The sequence below is a fragment of the Eriocheir sinensis genome, chromosome 60 (genome assembly GCF_024679095.1).
Source record: "Eriocheir sinensis breed Jianghai 21 chromosome 60, ASM2467909v1, whole genome shotgun sequence".
Taxonomy (NCBI): Eukaryota; Metazoa; Arthropoda; class Malacostraca; order Decapoda; family Varunidae; genus Eriocheir; species Eriocheir sinensis.
The window spans coordinates 5,456,290-5,465,217 of record NC_066568.1 but is presented as its reverse complement, the minus strand read 5'-3'; the positions used below and the strand labels follow the sequence as shown (position 1 = coordinate 5,465,217).

Below are 8,928 nucleotides of genomic sequence, written 5' to 3'. Positions count from 1 at the left end.
GCCACCATCTTCTACTACTACTGCTGCTACTACTACTACTACTACTACTACTACTACTACTACTACTACTTCTACTGCTGCTGCTGTTGATACTATTACTATTACTACAATGTTTCAGTCTTTTCTTTAATTTTAGTTTCCTCTGCTCTTTTTTCTTCTTTCTTTCTTTTCCTGTTTTTTCTTAAATTTTTTCCTACTCTATCATATAATTCATTCTTTTACCTATTTTTTTCATTGCAATTTCGTTTCTTCCCTTCATTTGTCACTAAAACTTCTTTTGTTTTTCCGTTCAGATTTTCTTTCGCTCCTTCCATTCTTGTTTCCTTTTTTTTCCATATACTTTCCTCTTTTCATTAATTCTTTCCTTCCCTTCTTCCTTCCGTATTTCCTTTTCTTTCCCAGCCTTCTTTCTCTCCATCCATTTTTCTTACCTCTCATCTTTTTTCCTTCCTCTCTCCCTGATCCTTTCTTTCATCCTCCCTTTATCATGGACTTTTACTCTGAGGAGAAGAGGAAGTGGAGGAGAAATTTGAGTGGAGGCAGTAGGAGGAGGAGCAACCCTTACCCTGAGGCCGAGGTGAAGAAGGAGGAGAAGGCGAAGAAGGAGAAGAAGATGGAGGAAAACCAAGCCTTCGTCAGCATCACCAAGTCACAACCTATCGTCACCTGGTTCCTTGGAGTCACTGGGTTCTTAGGCGTGCAGGAGGACCCCTCAGGAACCTTTCATGTACAGTACGTGAAGCTCTTCTGCGGCAGCCTCGTCACCTGGGCTCTGGCTTGTTACGTGTTGGAGCAAGGTTTGGGGGAGAAAGGTAATTCTTTTGACCACCTAATCGTCGGTCTCTTCTCTATAATCGAGGCGTTCTTCATCCTCATTTCCTGGGTCTGTATTCTGGTTCATACGAAGGATATCTGCGCCTTCCTGACAGCCCTAGGGAGGAAGTTTACCTGTCCTAGCCTTACCTGGAGGGTCATGATGACTCTCCTTACCTTGATGTACGTAGTTGTGACGACATTACTGATTTTGTTTATGATAGGTGAAAATATTTCCCAGGCGGTTAGTTATACCTTGATCGTCTATCTGCTACCCGTCGAGATAGATTGGTTCTTTGTCTCGCTGTTCAAGGGCTTGGGGCTGTGCTACGGCCGTGTCCTATCACTCCTGCAGGATTCTACTACCTACCCATACCCACCGCATGCCTCGCCACACCCACACACCCATACCCACACCCATTCAAAGAGGTTTTGCGAGTTCCCTTCCCTTGTTACTGTCTCTGTCACGTCTCCTCTTCCGCCTCCTTCTCCTCCTCCTCCTCATCCTGCTTCTGCTGCTGCTGATATAAGTGCTGCTACTGCTTCTGGTTATGGTGAGGTGAGTATGAGTGTTGGTTTAGTGTTGCTAGTGGTGGCAGCAGTAATAGTAGTGGTAGTAGTAGTAATAGGAGTGGTGGTGACAGTAGTGTTAGAGGTGGTAGTTATGATATTGGTGTTGTTATTGTTTATATCATTACTACTACTACTACTGCTACTATACATTTTTCATTATCTATTTATTGTTTTTACAGGTAGTGGACAGGTTTTCATTCGATGACCTGAGGCGACACTGTGATTACCTGCATGACCTTATTGACCTCCACGACCAGGTGAAACGGAAGGGAGAAAGGGGTGAGGGAGAGGGGGGGAAAGGGAGAGGCGGAAAGAGGGGAAGGAGTGATGAGTAAGGGGAGCGGGGGATTGTGGGTGATTGGGTTCATGGGAGGTGTGTGTGTGTGTGTGTGTGTGTGTGTGTGTGTGTGTGTGTGTGTAACAGATGTTGTGTGAGTCATCTTTATTTTCGTTTTATCTTTGTGTCTGTCCTTGTCTTTGTTTTGCCTGTCTATCTATAGATCTATTATCCCATTTACCTATCTACCAATCTATCTGTCAATCCGGGCTTAACCTCTTGCTTTCCTCATTTCATTTCTCCCTCTTTTCCTTCTTTAAACTAACTCCCTTCTTCGTTTCCCCCATCAGGCCTTTTCCTTCCTGCTGGGGGTTCGGTCGGCGAGGTTCCTCATCAAGTATCTTCTCTATTCATACCTTTTCGTGCTGGCCACGAAGACTCCATTCATCCTCGCTCCGTTGTGTTACTCAGTTGTGGACGAGACGATAAGATTTTACTTGCTCTGTTACCTCGCCCATGGCCTGAAGAGAAAGGTATGTTATGTTGGTAGTAGTGGTAGATGTGGTTGTAGTAGTTGTTGTAGTTGTAGTGGTTGTAGGTGTAATAGGTATTGTGTTTCTACCTGCTAATTATTTGAAAAAAAAGGATAATACAGAAGATGAATAATGAAAAGATTTGGGATTGACCAACTGAATTATCTTTTCCACTTTTTATTTATTTATCTCATTCCTACCTATCTATCTTTATCTCTTCGATCTCCCCTTCCTTCTTTCTTTCTTTCTCTCTTTCTTTATATATTTTCTCTCTCTCTCTCTCTCTCTCTCTCTCTCTCTCTCTCTCTCTCTCTCTCTCTCTCTCTCTCTCTCTCTCTCTCTCTCTCTCTCTCTCTCTCTCTCTCTCTCTCTCTCTCTCTCTCCCCCCCCCCCACCACCACAGCATCATGCCTTGGAGGATGCTGTTTGGGCTTACCGGCATCACCCACACACCAAACCTTCCCAAACCGATGACTTGGACACTCTCATCCACCGCCTGGCTAATCATCCCGCCCAGGTGACCCTCTGTACAGGTGTGCTCGACCAGGCTACCTTCTTAAACTGTGTTAATATTGCCTTTACCTACACGGCTCTTCTCTTCCAGTACCGGCCAATGATGAGCAAGAGTTTGTTGCCTGTTAATGGGACCGAGTGGGAGAATAAAAACTTTTGGTGGTTTGATGAATAGGTAATGTGAGGCAGTGGTGGTGGTATTTGTGATGGTATTAGTAGTATTGTTGTTGTGGTTGTTGGGATCATTATGATTATTGTCAGATCTGTCATTGGTTTTGTTTCTGCTCGTAATCATCGCAATGTATCTTTTTTTTTTATCTTTATTTATTTTTTTTTTTTTTTACGTCTTGGCCTATTGCGCCGGTAGGCTTCTTCCCGGTGGATCCTGATGGTCGGCCCAAGGCTTTTTCCCGGTGGGGCCTGATGGTCGGCCCAGCCCGTTCTGGCGCAGGCGAGTATTTATAGTGGCGCCATCTTGTATTGGCTCATGCTGCCCTTCCGGAGCTCATCTTTAATCCTAGAATCTAGAGTCCGGGTTGATAGGTGGTCTTCTGAACAGCATATGGGTAGTTTTAAGCCACTCGGCGGCGGCTGAAAAATCCAAGCTTGGTGGCACCGGGCGGGGATTGAACTCGCGTCCTCCTGAACGTGGAGCCGTCTTGTTATCTGTTCAGCCACCGTTGTTGTAGTGTAGTAGTAGTTGTAGTGTATTAGTAGTAGTTGTAACTTAATAGTATATGTAATAGTAAGAAAAGAGAAAGGAGGGGTACAATTACTACTGCTTCTTCTTCTTCTACTACTACTACTACTACTACTACTACTACTACTACTACTACTACTACTACTACTACTACTACTACTACTACTACTACTACTACTACTACTTCTACTACTACTACTACTACTACTACTACTACTACTACTACTACTACTGCTACTACTACTATTGCTTCTGCTACAACAACAACAACAATAACAACAACAACAACAAAGACAATACTAATACTAATGATAATAATAACATTAACAACAATAATAAAACCACCAATAACCGCACCTCATCATCGACAGAGGTAGGCGGACACAGGTGTATAACAAGCATGTCTACACACCTGACATGAATATTGAACAAGTGACGTGACAGCCTGATCTTTCCACCTGCCTCTTTTGACAGACCCAACGCCCCTTTCTCTCTCTCTCTCTCTCTCTCTCTCTCTCTCTCTCTCTCTCTCTCTCTCTCTCTCTCTCTCTCTCTCTCTCTCTCTCTCTCTCTCTCTCTCTCTCTCTCTCTCTCTCTCTCTCTCTCTCTCTCTCTCTCTCTCTCTCTCTCTCTCTTTTAATATTGCCCTTTCCCTTCACTTTCGTCTAACCCTGTCACATTGATATACCTTTTTCTTTCTCCTTTCTCTATTTTTTTTACATCTTCGCCTGTGGCACCGGTAGGCTTGTTTTTTATTTGTATTTGTGTCCATCTATCTATTTATCGATCAATCAGTCAGTTAATCCAAAAATCAAGCAATTTCTCTCTCTCTCTCTCTCTCTCTCTCTCTCTCTCTCTCTCTCTCTCTCTCTCTCTCTCTCTCTCTCTCTCTCTCTCTCTCTCTCTCTCTCTCTCTCTCTCTCTCTTTATCTATGTATCCATATGTATCTATCTATCTTACTGTCTGGACGTCTTTTTGTTAGATCCTATTGACGTTGTGTGATAGTACAATATATTATCGTGTCTATTGTAATTCTCTCTCTCTCTCTCTCTCTCTCTCTCTCTCTCTCTCTCTCTCTCTCTCTCTCTCTCTCTCTCTCTCTCTCTCTCTCTCTCGTTCTATTAGCTTGTTCTGTCTCTGTGTGTCAGTATAATATATCAATGTGTATCGTAATATTCTCGTCTTGATCAGTCTTTTTTTTATCTCTTCTATGATCTATGTTTCTGTTATCGACCGTTCGAACAGCTCGTATTATTAGTGTGTGTAAGTTCAATACATCAATGTCTACTTTAATCTTCTCGTTTCAAACTGTAACTCATATATGTCTGCGTGTGAGTGTAATAGTAAAGTGTCCATCTCAGTGCTTACTTAACCTTCTTGCCCTTGAATGAAAGCTTTAAGTGTGCTTCTTCTCCCCTATCAGAGAATGTACGCCGCCCTGTCTGTATGTGTGCAGGTCGTGGATGGGAAATACTCTTCGCTACGGTGTTCTGGCCAGCGGGGCAAGAATGTGATGATGGGGACGCAAACCCACACGAGACATTTTTCATTACATATTTCTCTTCTTGCTTTATCGTGAGTGGCAAATATTCTTTTCCTTTCTATCTATTCCTATCTATCTATCTATATGTCTACCTCTCTTTTTATATATCTATATCGCTTGAGGTAATGGAAAGAAGGATGATTAGATGAAATACCTCACACATTCCTACTTGTACTACTACTACTACTACTACTACTACTACTACTACTACTACTACTACTACTACTACTACCAAGAGGGACCCGTGGATATACCACTGTAAAGCTCGTAATCCAAATCCTCTTCCTCTTAATCCTCTTCAAAATCTCTTAATTCTTTTCTTCCTCCTCCTAAACCTCTTGTAAACCTCTTAATCCTCTTCTGAATCTCGTAATCCTCTTCCATTTCCTTTTAATTGTGTTCTAAACCTCTTAATCCTCTTCTAAAACTCGTAATCTCCTTCCATTTTTTCTTAATCCTCTCCTAAACCTCTTAAACCTCTTCCTTTTCCTCTTAATCCTCTTCGTTTTTCTCTTAATTTTTTTTCTAAATCTCTTAATCCTTTTCCTCTTCCTCGTAAACATTTAAGATATGATACCAAGGCCGGAGGAACGAACGAAGCTACATTCAATGTGTAGATATGATACCAAGTCAAAATGTGTAGTTATGATACCAAGGCCGGATAACAGGGTGGAGGCTGTCAAATTGTTGGAGATAGCGAGGTCGAGGCTGTTACAAAGAACTCCAAGGCGTGACACACGGAGGAAGGAAGGAAGGAAGGAAGGTACAAGCGTATTAATCATGGAGGTATTAAGGGTGGAGAGGCCCACAGTGCCGAGCGTGCTGTACTGGTGAGTGAAGCCAGTTTTCGTGGTCTCAGCTGTCAAATCGGCCGCCATATTGTTCAAGCCGTGAGGTTCAAATACGAGGGTGTAGCGCGCCTAACATGGAGGGCGCTTGCCCTTAGAGTACCGCATTCGTGGAGTGACTGCTGCTTGTGCTACACTTAACAAAATTACTCCCATTCTTATACCTGACACAGTCTGTGAATCAGCTTCGTAATTTATTACTGTAAATATACTGTAACAGGTAAGAAAATACTGTACATGATATCCAAGAAGCGCGGTAATGTATTCATGATCACCAAGAAATGCGGTGAGGACAATTCATCACCAAGATGTGCTGTCTCCTTTACAAATACAAATTAGAAATTTGTAAGCGGCAAGCATGTACTGCCAGTCTGCCACACGAACCCTCATGAAATGTCACACGCGGACACTTGGTCTGGCCGGCCGCTCATGGAGGTACATCCATGTGGCCACTCCTCTCCGGCTTGAACAATATGGCCGACTAACAGTTTAATGGCTTCAAACCGCGAGACTCCATGCCCCCCCCCCCTGGTATTAATATATAGATGATGATAATAATAATAATAATAATAATAATAATAATAATAATAATAATAATAATAAAGGAAGGCCACACAAACTAACATTGCGCTTTGTTTGAACACTGATGTGAAAATACGAATAAAACGTAGAGAAAACTCATGCATATTTGAAATTAATGAATAAATGAAATAAAGTGGATGGATTAAAGTCTAAATTCTCAAATATAAGAAATATAAGAAAGTAGGAATGTCATAATGTATAAAATGAAACAAAGTACAACAGTAGGCTTATATAAATTGACCAATATCATATGTAAATCAATTTATATATTACAAGTTGTTTTCTCTTGTGTGGTGGCATTACCAGAAAGGAAGAGGCCTGTGTTATCTACTCCTAGTTTCGTTAGTTTTACTTAGAAGAGAAGAAGCCTAAATATATTACGTAATTTCATCACCTTCCGCTAAAATTACTGGGAACGAGATAGCTGTAATTCTCTCTCTCTCTCTCTCTCTCTCTCTCTCTCTCTCTCTCTCTCTCTCTCTCTCTCTCTCTCTCTCTCTCTCTCTCTCTCTCTCTCTCTCTCTTGCGTAACATGTAAGTGGCAGAAAAAAAAGAAAAAAAAAGTAGAAGAAGGAAGAAGAGGAAAAGAAAATGGAGAAAAAGGGAAAGAAGAGGAAGCTGATGATGATGACGAGAAGGAGGAGGAGGAGGAGGTGGAGGAGTAAGAGGAGGAGAAGAAGAAAAAGAAGAAGAAGAAGAAGAAGTCGTAATGTGATAAAATCCAGTTTCTCTTTCATCAATGTTACCTTGAATGAAAGAAAAAACACCATCTCCTCTTTCGTAAGCTGAAAGAAGAAGAAGAAGAAGAAGAAGAAGAAGAAGAAGAAGACGATGAAGAAGTCATAATCTGATAAAATCCAGTTCCTTTTTCGTCAATGTTACCGTGAATGAGAGAGAAAACACAATCTCTACCTTCTCTTTCGTAATCTGAAAGAATAAGAAGCAGAAGAAGAAGAAGAAGAAGTCGTAATCTGATAGTCTAATTCCGCTTCCGTCAGTATTACCGTGAATTAGAAAAAACAACATGATTTTTATCTCCTCTTCCGTAAGCTGAAAGAATAATAATAATAATAAGACGAAGAAGAAGAAGAAGAAGAAGAAGAAGAAGAAGAAGAAGCTATAATCACCCCAAATCTAGTTCCGCTTCCGTCAATAGTACCATGAATGAGAAATCCATCCTCTCTATCTCTCTTCTTCCGTCACTTCTACTTAGAAACAGAAGCAGCGATCTTTCTTCATCTCTCTTCCTCTTCCGTTTAAATCCCCCGCGGAGGAAGAGACCTTGATTGAGCACCTTTTCGACACCTGTACCTGGAAGTGAGGAAGTTTATGTAAATACCTCCCTTCATGTAGTTAGTTTTTCTTTTAGGCTTTTAGGCCGTGAGTATGGATAGGTAACGTTACCTCACCCACCCGCTAGTCGTGTGAATGAATTGATAGCTATTTTTACGTTTTTTTCCTATTTTTTGTTATTGATTTCCTCTTTTCCTTTCATTCTTCACTTCCCTCCCCTTTGTAGCTTAGTTTCTACATTTTTTTCCTTTTTTAGAATTATATGCTCTTTTCATTTCCTTCCTTCCCTCCTCACTATATATGCCGTATCTTCCTTTATTTCCTTCTTCCTCTTCTTCCCCTTTTGCCTTCTTCCCTTCCTTCCTTCCTTCAATAAGTTTTCTTTTTTCAATTAACTTGCCCTTACATTTCTTTTTTCCTTCCTTTCTTCTTTCCTTCCTTCCTTTCTTCCTTCCTTCCTTCCCTCCCCCCCTTCTCCCCTCCCTCTCCCTTCTTCCTAAATCTTCCTATTTTCCGCCAATGAGAAGGTTACGACATAGTTCTCCTCGTCTCCTATATTTAGAAACCAAAATTCATCTTTTATCTCTTCCGGCATATTTACTAAGAGCGAGGAGACTGTGACCTAACTGACACCTCCCCCTATTTATAACATGGTGAGACTAGACGCACATATCGTCATCATCATAAAAAGGCTGATGTTATTCTAATTACCTAGACAAATAAATGGACTTGGGCAGGTCATATGCGTAGAGTTTTAACAGATGGATAGCCAAGTGAAAAAGTGGAGATTGCCAGCCCAGTGATATGAGACTCAGATTAGACAAAGATTCATGCGAGAGATGGAATTGGAGAAGAGAAAGATGGAAAGCAGGATAGATAAAGCCCATCATCTGCTACTGGAAGAGAAACCTAAATATGCCTCCTCGTTCTCCTCATCTTCCCACACTTATCCAACTGAAGAGGATGTCGAAATCTAGCCGTAGAATTAGAGTAGTTACCTGGGAATACATAGAAAGATAGAAAGATAATGCCCATTTATGTGAGTGGAAGAGAGGACTAAATATAGCTCATCCTCATCGTCTTCCCATTGCTATCCATTTGAAGAGGATGTCGAAATCTAGCCGTGAAATTAAATTAGTTACCTGGGAATACATGGAAAAATAGTATGATAATGCCTACCATTTGTAGGAGAAAGAAAGCCAAACGTACTTCCTCCTCCTTCTCATCTTCCCATTCTTATCCATTTAAAAGA

At 41.3% G+C, this 8,928-nt stretch overlaps 1 long non-coding RNA gene across 1 annotated transcript; it reads left to right on the top strand.

Moving 5' to 3' along the window:
- Window positions 1-1,475: 1,475 nt before the first annotated feature.
- Window positions 1,476-2,939, top strand: LOC126985645 (uncharacterized). Its single transcript, XR_007738835.1, has 3 exons — window positions 1,476-1,643; window positions 2,014-2,196; window positions 2,600-2,939. It is a non-coding gene; the product is annotated as an uncharacterized LOC126985645 (long non-coding RNA).
- Window positions 2,940-8,928: the final 5,989 nt, after the last annotated feature.